The sequence below is a fragment of the Engystomops pustulosus genome, chromosome 4, assembly GCF_040894005.1.
Source record: "Engystomops pustulosus chromosome 4, aEngPut4.maternal, whole genome shotgun sequence".
NCBI lineage: Eukaryota > Metazoa > Chordata > Amphibia > Anura > Leptodactylidae > Engystomops > Engystomops pustulosus.
This window is the reverse complement of record NC_092414.1, coordinates 96698375-96714212: the sequence shown is the minus strand read 5'-3', so window position 1 is coordinate 96714212 and position 15838 is coordinate 96698375. Positions and strand designations below refer to the sequence as shown.

Sequence of the window (15838 nt, the reverse complement as noted above, 5' to 3'; positions counted from 1 at the left end):
AAAAATGAAAGCACACTCAGTGGATAGTATGGACCATATTTGTGCTGATGATTCCCCATGTGAAGTACTTAGATGTATCCCTGGTAATAATTTTAAAGTGCTGACACCAGGATGTTGCCATCAACTAGGGCAAAGTATCAGCAGGAAGAGCAGGGCATACTGTATTACTCTGTGCCAGAATTGTCTTCTGAAGAGAGGTACATCCAGGACATACAATCTGGGTCACTTCTATAATATTACAGATGACTGACCATAAAGTGCGAGTGGCAGATGAGTTATTACTAGTTGTGTAACTGTAGTGCCAAAACCTCCTGCTCATGTTGTTATCCCAGTAATCCCTGATGTTATTCCAGTGCATGCATGTCAAGGTTCAACAAGTGCAATACAGTGGACATAAGAAGACCTGAAAATCAGAAGTATGAAGCACTAATCCAAATTAAAAAAGTAAAGATGTTCATGTTACCAAGTTGTACATGCAGGACCAGAGTTCACTATTAAAAAAGCTAAAAAGTATTGCAATTCCCCATTCAACCATAAAGAAAATATAGTCATTCTTGAATAGCCACACAATAAAAGCGTAATTTTTTTGATGACATTAAGTGCATAAAATATATTTAAAATTAAGTTTCCCTTTAAAAAATTATGGTAAATATCTTCTATTACTGATCAGAAATTATGAACATAGTCTGCACTGGAAAAATAGAGATCACCCACCTAGTTCAGTAAAGTCCAGATAAGACACAGCAATGTGCAGCCCCGCTCTGCAGAGTGAATTTACATTTACTCATGAGAGGAGGATCTGCCTCCTCGCATCACATTTCACAGTAGGCAGAACCTACTTTTAAAGGAACCTTCCTGTAATCTTAGACACTTGTGTGTAAGAAACTGAGTATAATGTTTTGAATGTGGATGCCCTTCAAATATTATTGACATTGATTTATTCACAGGCAATTATTGTAAACTGTTAGAAGCAGAGTGAAACAGCCAGAATCCAGATTGAGCAACAATAATGAAATGAAAATGTTCACACTTAGTATCCAGACATATACACAGTATATTTGTCTTGGCTTTACATATATTATTTGTCTGTTTATCTTTTAATATTTTCTTGTTCTATACCTTAGGCTGTTCTTCCATTATGAACTGAAATCCAGCTCATCTCAGAAGATTTTCCATTTAAAATCATATGGCTATTGGCCACTACTGGTGAGTAGGGTCTTAACAAAAAATAAAAACCTGCCGAAGCTTTGTGCAGCTTTGTGAATTTTGCAGAACAGTTTCATACTGTAGAAGAACAACAAACAAGTTGTGTACAATGTGGCACATGATACAGATTAAAGCTTGTGTTTTAAAGCCTGTGTTAAAAAAAACTGTATACTTTGCAATATACCTGGAGAGTATTTCTGAAAGAATATGATTGTCAGCATTTAAATTCCAGACAAAAACTATCAATTCAACCTCACGGAAGTGAAAAGTCCATCCATCATTTAATGTTAATGGCTGTGGTTTGAACTTGCTTCCCACTCAACTTTAATGTGCCTGCTGTTTCAGCTTACTGCCACTATATACAGCCATCCATGTCTAGTTGGGTCACAACAGCTGGTCAGTGCAGAAGCTGGATGTCAGCTGTGCAGTGATCTGTTAATGATGACTTATCTTGAGAATTGGCTAATGATATAATATCATGGACAACTCCTAACCAGTTTATTACTGCCATATTACTATAGTAATAATAGTCATACGGCAGTAAGGGCTGTATGCACAGGGCTCACTGGCTGAGCCTTCTCCATACGTGGTGAACTTCAGCTACGTATTATACAGCTGAACCTGCCGTTAACTGCCATGGTCGGTGCTTTCCCTTAACAGTAAATCACATGGATGCCGCCATCTAGGATTCCCGATCTGTGTCGGTTGTGACATTATCAGAGATAGCATATTTGTTCCCATGACAACTGTGGGTCTGCTAAAGGCTCCCATAGCTGTTAGTAGGCACTCAATATTACAGTGCACTGCAGTACAGGCAGTCCGAGGGTTACGTACAAGATAGGTTCTGTAGGTTTGTCCTTAAAGGGGTATTCCAGGAATCAGCATAATTCATATTCAAATGGGTACTCAAAATATAAGCTAATGTGTAATTAGTTGTTATTTAAAATTTTGCTCCCCTTTGCAGAAAATGCTGTTGACATACACTATAATGAAGAATTAAAATGCTACTGGCCCTTTAATCAGTCCGTTAATTTCCTCCGCGCGGTCCGCTGCAAGACAGAAGATGGCCGCTGGTCACATGTCCACATCACATGTCCTACACCTGCCTGGGCACATCATGTGATCACCACGATGCTTGGCTGTTGTCGGTTGGTTGCAGTGCATCCAGTATGGCCAGTGTTGTGGTGATGGCAGTTACACATCATTACTATGGTAATGAAAGTCTGTTATATCATCACTGGGAGCAGAGCATAAGAGGGAGGAGGAGTTACTGAGAACTAAAGGATCTGGAACTTGTAGTTTCCAGTGGCGGCCATCTTAGTGATAACTCCACCTACTTTAGAGAGGCCATAAACTTTGTAAATCATAAAATCTAATTATTTAAGCTCCGTTTTGTGACTAATGACATTGAGGATTGTTGTATTCATTTAGTTATATCATCATGGGTTTTTGTGTCAAACGTTCATATTCCCGGAAAACCCCTTTAAGCTGAATTTGTATGTAAGTCAGAACTGTATATTTTATAATTGTAACCGCTGCCAAAAATTTTTTGGCCTATGTGACAATTGAATTTAAAAAATGTTGGGTTGTCATAAGAACCAGGATTAACAATAAAGCTTAATTACAGACACCTGTGATAACTGTTATAGTTGATTATTGTAGCCTAAGGCTAAAGTGAGTAAGTCGGGTGTTCTTAAGTAGGGGACCGCCTGTATATTGTATGAGTGATAAGACCCCCTTGTTTTAAAGTACAAAAAAATGTAAAATTAAAAAATAAAACTAAAAGTTCAAAGTACAGCCCCCACCCCCTAGAACAGGGGTCAGGAACCTTTTTGGCTGAGAGAGCCATAAGCGCCACATATTTTAAAATATAATTTTGCGAGAGCCGTACAATATGCTTAAAGGGACAATGGCTCCAGCAGTCATTAGTACAGCAAGGAGTGTTCCCCCCCCCCCCCCATACTAAGCTTCCACTGGACCAAAACAATGGTAATTCCCTGTAAAATAAAAAATAGATAATTTACATTCGAGCTTGTCCCTATACATGAGCCAACCGCAGCAGAACATCCCCATACATGAGCCAACCGCTGCAGAACATCCCCATACATGAGCCAACCGCTGCAGAACATCCCCATACATGAGCCAACCGCTGCAGAACATCCCTATACATGAGCCAAACTCTGCAGAACATCCCTATACATGAGCCAAACTCTGCAGAACATCCCTATACATGAGCCAACCGCTGCAGAACTTCCCTATACAGATGCCAACCGCTGCAGAACATCCCTATACAGATGCCAACCGCTGCAGAACATCCCTATACAGATGCCAACCGCTGCAGAACATCCCTATACATGAGCCAACCTCTGCAGAACATTCCTATACAGACGCCAACCGCTGCAGAACATCCCTATACAGACGCCAACCGCTGCAGAACATCCCCATACAGATGCCAACCGCTGCAGAACATCCCTATACATGAGCCAACCTCTGCAGAACATTCCTATACAGACGCCAACCGCTGCAGAACATCCCTATACAGACGGCAACCGCTGCAGAACATCCCTATACAGACGCCAACCGCTGCAGAACATCCCCGTACAGACGCCAACCGCTGCAGAACATCCCCATACAGACGCCAACCGCTGCAGAACATCCCCATACAGACGCCAACCGCTGCAGAACATCCCCATACAGACGCCAACCGCTGCAGAACATCCCCATACAGACACCAACCGCAGCAGAACTTCTCTATACACGAGCCAACCGCAGCAGAACATCCCTATACAGACGCCAACCAATGCAGAACATCCCTATACAGACGACAGCCGCTGCAGAACATTCCTATACAGACGCCAACCGCTGCAGAACATCCCTATACAGACGCCAACCGCTGCAGAACATCCCTATACAGACGCCAACCGCTGCAGAACATCCCCATACAGACGCCAACCGCTGCAAAACATCCCTATACAGACGCCAACCAATGCAGAACATCCCTATACAGACGCCAACCAATGCAGAACATCCCTATACAGACGCCAACCAATGCAGAACATCCCCATACATGAGCCAACCGCTGCAGAACATCCCTATACATGAGCCAAACTCTGCAGAACATCCCTATACATGAGCCAAACTCTGCAGAACATCCCTATACATGAGCCAACCGCTGCAGAACTTCCCTATACAGACGCCAACCGCTGCAGAACATCCCTATACAGATGCCAACCGCTGCAGAACATCCCTATACAGATGCCAACCGCTGCAGAACATCCCTATACATGAGCCAACCTCTGCAGAACATTCCTATACAGACGCCAACCGCTGCAGAACATCCCTATACAGACGCCAACCGCTGCAGAACATCCCTATACAGACGCCAACCACTGCAGAACATCCCCATACAGATGCCAACCGCTGCAGAACATCCCTATACATGAGCCAACCTCTGCAGAACATTCCTATACAGACGCCAACCGCTGCAGAACATCACTATACAGACGCCAACCGCTGCAGAACATCCCTATACAGACGCCAACCGCTGCAGAACATCCGCATACAGACGCCAACCCCTGCAGAACATCCCCATACAGATGCCAACCGCTGCAGAACATCCCCATACAGACGCCAACCGCTGCAGAACATCCCCATACAGACGCCAACCGCTGCAGAACATCCCCATACAGACACCAACCGCAGCAGAACTTCCCTATACACGAGCCAACCGCAGCAGAACATCCCTATACAGACGCCAACCAATGCAGAACATCCCTATACAGACGACAGCCGCTGCAGTACATCCCCATACAGACGCCAACCACTGCAGAACATCCCTATACAGACGCCAACCAATGCAGAACATCCCTATACAGACGCCAACCAATGCAGAACATCCCTATACAGACGCCAACCAATGCAGAACATCCCTATACAGACGCCAACCAATGCAGAACATCCCTATACAGACGCCAACCAATGCAGAACATCCCTATACAGACACCAACCAATGCAGAACATCCCTATACAGACGCCAACCAATGCAGAACATCCCTATACAGATGCCAACCGCTGCAGAACATCCCTATACATGAGCCAACCTCTGCAGAACATTCCTATACAGACGCCAACCGCTGCAGAACATCACTATACAGACGCCAACCGCTGCAGAACATCCCTATACAGACGCCAACCGCTGCAGAACATCCGAATACAGACGCCAACCGCTGCAGAACATCCCCATACAGACGCCAACCGCTGCAGAACATCCCCATACAGACACCAACCGCAGCAGAACTTCCCTATACACGAGCCAACCGCAGCAGAACATCCCTATACAGACGCCAACCAATGCAGAACATCCCTATACAGACGACAGCCGCTGCAGTACATCCCCATACAGACGCCAACCACTGCAGAACATCCCTATACAGACGCCAACCAATGCAGAACATCCCTATACAGACGCCAACCAATGCAGAACATCCCTATACAGACGCCAACCAATGCAGAACATCCCTATACAGACGCCAACCAATGCAAAACATCCCTATATAGACGCCAACCAATGCAGAACATCCCTATACAGAGGCCAACCAATGCAGAACATCCCTATACAGACGCCAACCAATGCAAAACATCCCTATACAGATGCCAACCAATGCAGAACATCCCCATACAGACGCCAACCGCTGCAGAGCTTCCCTATACAGACGCCAACCGCTGCAGAACTTCTCTATACAGACGCCAACCAATGCAGAACATCCCCATACACGAGCCAACCGCTGCAGAACATCCCCATACACGAGCCAACGTGTCTAAGCTGCTGCATAACCTCACAATAATGTAGAAATGCAGTGGTGGGGGAAGATATGAGGGGATGATGCAGATGGGTCTGTAAGGGACACTCAGGAGCTTCTTAGCTGCTCCTGCACACAGGACACTAAGCGGTTAAGGCAGAGTGTGAGGAGACACTGGGGGGAGGGAGCACTTATCTGTGGCTGATCCCCGGCTGCTGACTCCTTCTCCTCAGGTGCTGCATGTCTCCGGAGTATGCAGCTCTCTGGTCTCCCCTGTCTGAATCTCCCGCACTGCTACATCCAGCCCCGGGATTGGCTGCAGGCAGACAGTCTCCTCCCCTCCCTTTCACACACGAGGAGACTGCTGCAGGGAAGGAGAGGGAGGCGCCGCCCCTGAATTAACCCCGCGGACCCTGCACTGCTCTGCCCATTACATCCAGGGGCATAACTACAGCCGGGGGCACAACAGCCTGGTCTTGGCAGGCATATTAGCAGTTGCTGCGGCTGTAGTTAAGCCCCTGGATAGGAGCCCCGGCTGCGAGCCAGATGCGGCCATCAAAAGAGCCATATCTGGCTCGCGAGCCATAGGTTCCCGACCCCTGCCCTAGAACTAATATAAAAATAAATAAACAAATAAAATCCTAAACATGTAAGGTATCAAAATATTATACTGGTTATTCCCGACATTGAACCCTGCAACTGAAAATAGCACCCAAATATCTGAAAAACACATTTTCACCATTTTCTGGTGAGCTTTTTACAACTTTTACTATTTGCTCTAAATTACATGTCTACTTTATTCTTTGGGTTGGTATGATTGTGGGGATACCAAATTTATATAGGTTTCATTATGTTTTTTTATATATTTAAAAAAAAATGAAAACCTTCTGTATGAAAAAAAATGTATTTGTTTTGCCATCTTCTGACACTAATTGCTTTTACAAACTTCAAACTTCAGTGTATGGAGCTGTGCCCAGTGTCAATTTTTTGCAGGACAAGCTGATATTTTCATTGCGACCTTTTGGGGAATTGTATGATCTTTTATCATTATTTATTACATATATATGTTTCAAAATGGGAGCAAAGTATCCTTTTTCACCAATTACACCACATGTGGAATTTCTTTCCCACTTTCCAGTGCATGGCGTGGAATATAAAACATGAATTACAATTTTTTATGCAGAAAAAAGCCCTTTATATTGCAAAATGGAAAAGTTATAGATTTTTGAAGGTGGGGGGCAAAATAGACATAAACACAAAAAAAGGCCAAATCATTAAGGAATTTTAAAATATTATTAAAATATAAAAAAGTCTAATCACTTTCCCTAGAACACACATAAAAAATAAACAAGTAAAATCATAAACATCCCAAAAATGTTAATCTATCATTTCGATTTTCACTACACACCTATGGCACATTATTCCTGCCAACAAATATTCTAAAACAATTAGATCTGCACAACCAGGTAACAAAAACAATAAAAATGTTAAATATAGTAGCCAACACACAAGAAATGTAATCCAAAACATGACAAAGACAAAGAGAGCGTGTATAGTCAACCAATACAAAAACACTTTATTTAATTTACAAAATCCATTTACCACACATAAAAGTCACTTAAAACATTTAAAAAGTACATAAAAAGACCTGTGTATAAGACCATGATAAGTCTGTACACCAAATTCCTCACAACAATCCAATATGTGAAAATGACAGTCCCTCTCAAAACAGGTTCAAACAATTAGACCAAGGATGCAGCCTGATTCTATTGTCCTCACTTGGTGTGAGAGTAACACATCCCAAAAAGGATCTAATGATAGCTTCAAGGAGAACCAATGGCACATACTGGGGCAATGCATTAACTAAGGTTTAAAAAAATCCATTCATATGTATACCAAGGGGTGTAGTCAGAGGGAAAAATGTCAAGGTGTGGGGGTAAAGGTAACCCGCACTTTCCGTCGCTGGTGCAACTTCCTCAGGGATCCTAGCACTCAAGCAGCTGTATCATGAGGAATAAAAGAGGAATGTTATTAACTGACAAATTCCATTTTTAATAGAAAGCATTTGATTTGATTCAGTGTGACCAACCATTGGCCATTAGATAACTCGGACTCCTCCTCCTTTTTAAATTACAAGGTGATTGAGACAGAGTTTATTAAGATATAGAAAAAAAACATTTAAAGAGGATCTGTTACCCTGGAAAACCCACCCACCAAATGTGCCCCCCATAATCCTCCCCCCAGTCCCTTTCTCGCTAGCCATTTTTATTTTAAATTTTTGTGCAATAAATGTATTTAAACCGATCCGACCTCTTACTAAATAAGAGGTCGGATCGAGTATCTGGTGTGCTGGCAGTCGGGCTTATTAATTAGGGGGCATGCCGACACACCCCCAGCACGCCCCCGCCAGCGGTCACATTGTAGGGGAAGAGTTAGTAAGAGGTCGGATCGGTTTAGATAAATTTACTGCACATAAATTTAAAATAAAAATGGCTAGGGAGAAAGGGGCTGGGGGGAGGATTATCGGGGGCACATTTGGTGGATGGGTTTTCCAGGGTGATAGGTCCTCTTTAACTATGTTTTCCAATTCCTGACCACAAAAGTCATTTTTGGGCAAAGTACATGTGACCACAGAGGCCTCAATAATCACTTGCAAAATAAACATAACATAACATCAACCCTTCCAGCCTATCAAGAATGGAAGCAGCAGAGAACCGAGCTTCAGCTGGAGGCATGGGGGAAATAGGGGATTGGCTTAATACAGTTTTTTTCTAAAAAGTAAAAAACATTTTAAATTTACTGTATATACTCGAGTATAAGCCGACCCGAGTATAAGCCAAGGTAACTAATTTTAACTAAAAACACTGGGAAAAAGTATTGACTTGAATAAAAGTCTAAGGTATGAAATGCATTTGTCACAGCCTCTAGCCAGTATATAGCCAGCCAGGGCTCTGTCCCCAGTATATAGCCAGCAGCAACTACTGTCCCTAGTATATAGTCAGCAAGCCCCTGCCCCAGTATACAGACAGCCAATGCCCCCAGTAGACAGCCAGCTATACCCCTAGCTATCCCCCTAGTATTTAGTCTGACAGCCCCTGGCCCATAGTATACAGCCAGAAGCCCATGCCACTAGTAAATAACCTGCAGCCCCTGCAACCAGTATATAGCCAGCAGCCCCTGCCCACTGTATATAGCAATTCAGCCCCAGTATATAGCCTGCATGGTTACTCTCAATAAATTTGATGTAATGGAGGGGGTTTGGCCTATGACAATTTTGGGGCAAAACAAACAACAAGGAGCCCCTCCTTGTAGGAGAGGAGGGAAAAGTGTGAGGCAGAATAGGACTGGGTGTGCAAGGGAATACAAGGGACAAGGATGATATAATTTATTTTGGACAACATATTAGGAGGCTGGAGGGACCTGTGATGATTTCAGCACTGTGAGATAAATGACATAATCGCATGTGCTTTAGCCACCAGTAATTTCAATCTACTTTTTGTCTGCATGTGAAAAATGCAGTATAAATTGTTCTGAAAACCATTCTGAAACGTGCATGAAAAACCAAGACATTCAGCAAACTCTGACTGAAAACTGATTGAACTATGATGAAAATTTTCAGTTTTTCACTGGCCAAACGCTGATCGTACTCTGATCAGACTCTGATGAAGCTCTTCAAAGCAAGTGTGAAAGGGGTCTAAAATGATCACATCAGAGATTGGAAGATGAGGGGGGCATGAGGGGGGAAGAGCTATGAGAACTGAGGGCTCAGGGGAGTTGTAGTATCTTATGGCGGCCATCTTGGACATAACTCCGTCTACTTTGAAATGCCATTCATTTAGGGTGGATTCACATTGCCGGTTATTTTCACATTATGAATTATGGACATATACAGATTGGTTTTATATTTCTGGTCTCACTGATGCCTTACTGAACCATTCTTTTCAATGGGCTTTTTTTGTTTTCACTGAAAAGACTGGAAGAAAAATTTGAACCCTGTCCTTTTTAAGTTCACTGACAACATTGGATCAATGGAAAAAATTCAGGTTCATATTCCCTTTAATCTTCAAAATGTTGTACAACACTTTGTTACAAGTCTACTATAAATGCTTTTTGTGTACTCCTAAGTGCTAATGCTTCTCTTAGCATCAGGAGAGCCTTCTTTCCCAATTACAGTATGTACTATATGTTGACTATGAATCCTTGCATGTTTTGGCTTTAGTTTTGGACCATTAGGTCATGATCTGAATGGCTACACATGTTTTGGCCATGTTGCTCCAGCTTCACTTTCTAATTTTCACTTGTAAATCCTTTAGATATCACAGATGTCCTCCCTTTTATCCATGGCTTGGTGTATATAGTATACGTTTTTTTCACATAGTCGTATCTCTGTGTGATCATCTGAATAAACAACCACAAGCTGTGCATAGAGATCACAGCGGTGTATAGGCCACAGGAAATAGTTGTGCTAACCTAAGCTCCAAAGTTCATATTATCAGACATGGAGTTAAATTATAAGCAAATGATGTTTTCTGTTTATGAATCTGAGTGATCAGCAATGATGTAGGAAGGAGACAATCAGTCTACAAAATTAGTTTTCTCTTGGTTTTTATAACTACCGGTATCATTTCATAGGTCTTCAACAACTTTGTACATTATGAACTTGCTTTTTGTACTGCTGTATAATAGAACAAATATGACATATAAAAATCATAGAAATATAATTGCTCAAAATTCCCAGTGAAATTCTAATTCACCCTGAGGTCCTAGTGTTTGCTACATATACTATAGAAGCTCAAATACCATATACAAACATTAGGATATACAATTAAGGCTGCATTCACACTACCGCAAGGGGGACGTATATACGGGTGACGTATATATGGCCGATATACGTCCCCCATAGACGGCAATGGGCGCACGGTGCCCTACGGGAGCGGTACAGCGCCGCACACGTGCGGCACCGTACTGCTCCGTGCCCCGTGAAAAAATAGGACATGTTCTATTTTTTCAGGGCATACGGCGCCGTGCGCCATTTATCCCTAAAGCGCTCTCCCCCTCCTCCTCTCCCCGCACGCTGCCGTGTGCCCACCGTGCTACGGTACGGCGGGCACCGGTCGTGTGAATCCAGCCTTAGTCAGTATACTGTCTCCTGAAATTCACAGTGATAATCTGATACAGCCTAAGAACCATTTTACAGTAATTACTACAAGCATAATTGGCCAATTCTATAACACATTCCGTTATGAATAGCATAAAAAATAGCACAGCTGCCTACTTTTAACAAGAAATCATAAGAGAAGGTAAGCTTTCACACACATAAAGTATGGGAAACCGAAGGTAAATGGAAGCCATTGATTTTCCATTTTTAGTTTCTGTTATACTCTCCTTAAAGATAGAGTCATCGAGGTGGGGGAGCTCAAAGTGGGAATTTATTATTATGACCCCCAGGAGGGTGGGGTCATAATAATAGATTCTCTGCATCTCAGATGAGAAGGGTCCAACTGACATCAATGCAGACACACATCCACAATACTGTGTTATTATATTTAGAGACACATCAGATGGTTTAAAGGGATAATCCCATCTGGGCATTCACATTTTATTGAATTCATCTGCCATATATGTTTGGCTTTCTTTGAATGCATATTATTAAAAATAATTTAGCGGTGTTAAGATAATTGCCCAAAAATGTAGCCATTGTCCCTTAGAAATGAGATAGCTGTCCTTAGACGTGACCACCCCACACTCTGGCCGGTGCTATTGATTCCTGCCTGACCACCTGGATACAGCGTTCATTAACACACCGCTGGACATCTGTATTGCATGCAGTAACTCCAGGACATTTTATATGCAAAAACAATTTTATTATTTGTACAATAGCTCCAGCTGAGATGGTTATATCTAAAGGCAACTATCTAATTTCTAAGGGGCAACATGGCTACATTTATGGGAAATTATCTTCACATACTGTATGTACATTTTATATTCACATATATTAACATTTTACATATTTTAAGACCATCCAATTGAAAAATGTATGTATATGGAAGTTGAATTAAATTAAATGTGAATGGCCAAATGAGAAAAACTCTTTAGACCCACAATGAAAAATTACAGTTTAGAAACACATAGGATGAACAGTGCCACAGTGCCACACCAATTTTCCCAGAATGTCACACTACTTGGTGAATAAATATTATAAATGTCACAAACCAATAATAAATGTGGTGCTCCGCATGCTAGGCTTTTTGGCCCAAATTCTGGATAATTATGATAAACCTTACAGTATATAGACACAACGCAAAAACAAAAAAAGGAAAGAAAGAAAGTTAACCTACTGTATGGATCTGAGGAGCTCTACAAATTCCAAATCAATACTAGAGGTACTCATTGGACTGCATTGGGAATAAAATCCCAGCAGACACACAAAATTGGATCTCCCCATACCCCCCACCCCCTATTTCACTTGCTGGTTCTGGCACAAGGCTCACGTTCCATTAAGTTAGTGTACACATGAGACAGAGCGTAACACCTTTCCATTATACTCTGCTATGTGGTCATGTATTTCTCTCCCTTTTCTCTCTCAGCAAATGAAAACTGTATGCAAGTCATAAATAAATATCCAAATGTCAATTAGAAGATTTTTTTAAATTTCTGTACATGACCGTTCATTAAGAAAAGGAGTTTGTGAAGGCAAATGCTTATTTATGCAAGCAAATGTATTCCACCAATATCATTTCCCCTACAATGAATAGAAAAACAAAAAAATTGTAAATAGTTGAACTTTCAACTTTTTAGAACAGTATTAGGTATATAGAAAAGTCACCTTGAGGCATGCTTCTTAATGAGTGAGTAAAATACTTTTGGCGGTACAACATGTTTTTCACTTTTGTACTTTACTCTTCATACTTGATGCTGTTGTTTTGGTTGAGGTATGAGTTATTGCTGTTTTTGTTATTATTGTTACAAATTTTCACATGACAAAAAATCCCTTACAGTGGACACTCCAATCTTGTCACCTGAAAAATAAAACTCATTTAACCTCTGCTTCCCATGGGCCTATTTTCAACTTGTGCGTTTTTATTGAGTGGGCATATGGATATTGTTGAGTAAAACATATGCTGTGCCAATCTACTTCATTTTCCTGAAGTATGCTGACTAGAGATTGGCGAATTTAAAAAAAATTTGATTCGCCGAGTTTGCCAAATTTTCCATCAAAATTCGTTTTGACCCAAATCAAATCATGGCGAATCACATTAAAAAACAGATATTTCCTGGCTACAGAGAGCCTGTAGGGTGTTGTAGAATGTGTCATGCTCATATATGCATAGGGAGCATGGTTTAATCTTCAAACAATGCTGTATTTTAGTACGCACATGACAGCCACCGCTCTTAGAATCGCTTAACTTTTCAATTCCAAGGGCACTTACAGAGGCCAACTTGACCAAATAAGTGAAGCGGATATGCAGCCTGACAAGGTAATGTCTGTGCCAGCTTGAAAGGACTGAGCTGATGGCCAAGATCACACTATAACATCAAAGAGTGCAATTTTTTTTAACTGACATTAGATTAGGACAGAACCTGTTTAAACAATGATAAATGTAGAAACACCCCAAAAAGTGGAGAGGGTGTCGGCAGTAATTTTGCATCAACGTCACTAATAATTTTGCCCTTCTTTTCATCTGTCAGTGTCCACTTTAAATCGGTCAACAATCCATCAGTATTGGTAAAGCCAAAAACAAACAGGAGTTGATCCAAAACAGCGATGAACAGTAAATGGGATATTTGCATGTCCTCTGTGTTCTGCATCCACACCTGCTTTTGGCTATCAATTCTGAACCATTTCATTCCTTCGGACAGATGAAATGAAGGGGAAAACCAAACATAGTGGCAACATCATAGAGTGGTGGAGGGTAAGAACAGCAATATATAAATCACAGGGTGTTCCAGGGAAACAGTGGTCAGTTGGCAGCAGCATGAGTAGACCGCAGAGTGGCACAATGACAAATTATGGAGATGGCAGCGACATCGTAGGCCACTGAGAGGCAGAATGACAAAGTGTTGAGGTGGACGGCAGCAGTAGCAGCAGTATGAGGACAGAGAGAGGCACAATGACAAATTCTGATGGTGGCAGCAACATTGTAAGCCACAGTGTGGCACAATGACAGAGTGTGGAGGTGCCAGCAGCAGCAGTGTGAGGTGGGTGACAATTCCAGTCCCTGGTAAAGATGGTGGCAGGCAGATGGAGCCACTGGCAGCATATGTGTAGCATCAAGCGGGTGGCAGCATCAGAATAGTGGCTGAGGCAGGTAGTTAGAATCCACACTCATTTCTCAACATTTGGGGGAGGTATCATGGCTGATTTAATCTGATGCATAAGGCATTGGTGGGTTGAAATCCTGGCCAATCCATGCCTGATTCATCTTGACATAGGTCAGTCTCTCCACATTACGGGTGGACAAGCGAGTTCTCCTTGGGGTAACGATGGGCCCTGCCACATTGAACACAGGCTCTGATGCCACACTACTGGCCGGGCAGAACAGCTTCTCTACTGCAAACTCTGCAAGTTGCGGCCACACATCAAGTTTGGCTGCCCAGTAGTCCAGGGGATCCTCTACCTGGGGTGGTAGAGTGCTGTCCAAGTAGACCACAACCTGCTGATGCAGGGTCTGCTCCATGTTCTGCTGCTTCTGCTGGTGGCGGCTATTCTCCTCACTAGGCAGGTGAAGGAAGCTTCTCATTAAAGGAAACCTACCACTTGAAGTGGCAGGTTTCCGATGGCAATACCGAGCACCAGCTCAGGGTGAGCTGGTGCCGGAGCTTATTTTAGTTAGTGTTTTAAACCGCGGTATCGCGGTTTAAAACACTTTTTAAACGTTATAGCCGGCGCAGGCAGGTACGCGCTCGGCGCTTACCGTGCACGCGGCTCTCATTCACTTCCTATGTAGCCGCGTGCACGGTAAGCGCCGAGCGCGTACCTGCCTGCGCCGGCTATAACCGCGGTTTAAAACACTAACTAAAATAAGCTCCGGCACCAGCTCAGGGTCATCGGAGCCACAAGTGGTAGGTTTCCTTTAAGGACTCAAGACTTAAGCTGCTGCTGATGGAGCTGCTACTGCTCCCCCCCCCCCATTCTCCCCACAGCAGCCGTGGCAGTAGTACATGAGCGATGACTGCCAGGAATCCCCTGGTCAGACCAGACAGAGGATGGACAATGGCGCACAAAAGTAGCTGCCAACTGTCTGCACAGTATTTCTCTATAGTAAGCCAGTTTTTCCTCCCTCTCGGCAACTGGAAAAAAGACACCCATTTTGAAACGGCAGCGAGGGTCGAAGAGGGTGGAGAGCCAAAAGTAATCCCTATGCCGGGATCCATCTCCACTGTATACTGCCAGGGTGCTTCTGGGTTATCTGCCTCGTCTTCTACCTCCTCCGGATGCTCTGCTCCTCCTCTCCTGTCACCTGATGAGAAAAACCACTAATTTCCCCAGACTCTGCTTGTGCTCCAATGTCCTCCTCCTCCAGTTCAGCCCCCACTGGACTCATGTGGCCATGAGATGTAGTCCCCACTTCTCCAGTGCCCTGACCAGACAGATTTTGCAGCATGAGTTCCTTTGGTGTCTTAACAAAAAATTGCCACACTGCCGAGTTGGTGATTTTACCGCTAACACTCTGCACTGAGTGACTACTAACGCTGCTAGCTTGCTGTCCCCCTGTGCCACTGCTTACTTGGACCTGCGAAGCAGGGTTTGTAGCCTGCGGCCATTTGGTTCCCTTCCTCGTGCTGCTGCCACCCTTCTGACTCACGGTCATAGTAGCGACTTGCTGCCTGCT

General features: G+C 43.2%; 1 protein-coding gene and 1 long non-coding RNA gene across 2 annotated transcripts in view; one reads left to right on the top strand and one right to left on the bottom strand.

Moving 5' to 3' along the window:
- SLC38A4 (solute carrier family 38 member 4) overlaps positions 1-772 on the bottom strand; it is a 63249-nt gene extending 62477 nt beyond the window's left edge. Inside the window, exon 1 of the mRNA XM_072146837.1 lies at positions 715-772. The gene's annotated coding sequence lies outside the window, so the exon portion shown is untranslated. The remainder of the gene's footprint in view (positions 1-714) is intronic.
- LOC140126874 (uncharacterized) overlaps positions 1-15838 on the top strand; it is a 52656-nt gene that overhangs the window by 19429 nt on the left and 17389 nt on the right. Inside the window, exon 2 of the long non-coding RNA XR_011854916.1 lies at positions 1125-1206. This is a non-coding gene — a long non-coding RNA (uncharacterized lncRNA). The remainder of the gene's footprint in view (positions 1-1124; positions 1207-15838) is intronic.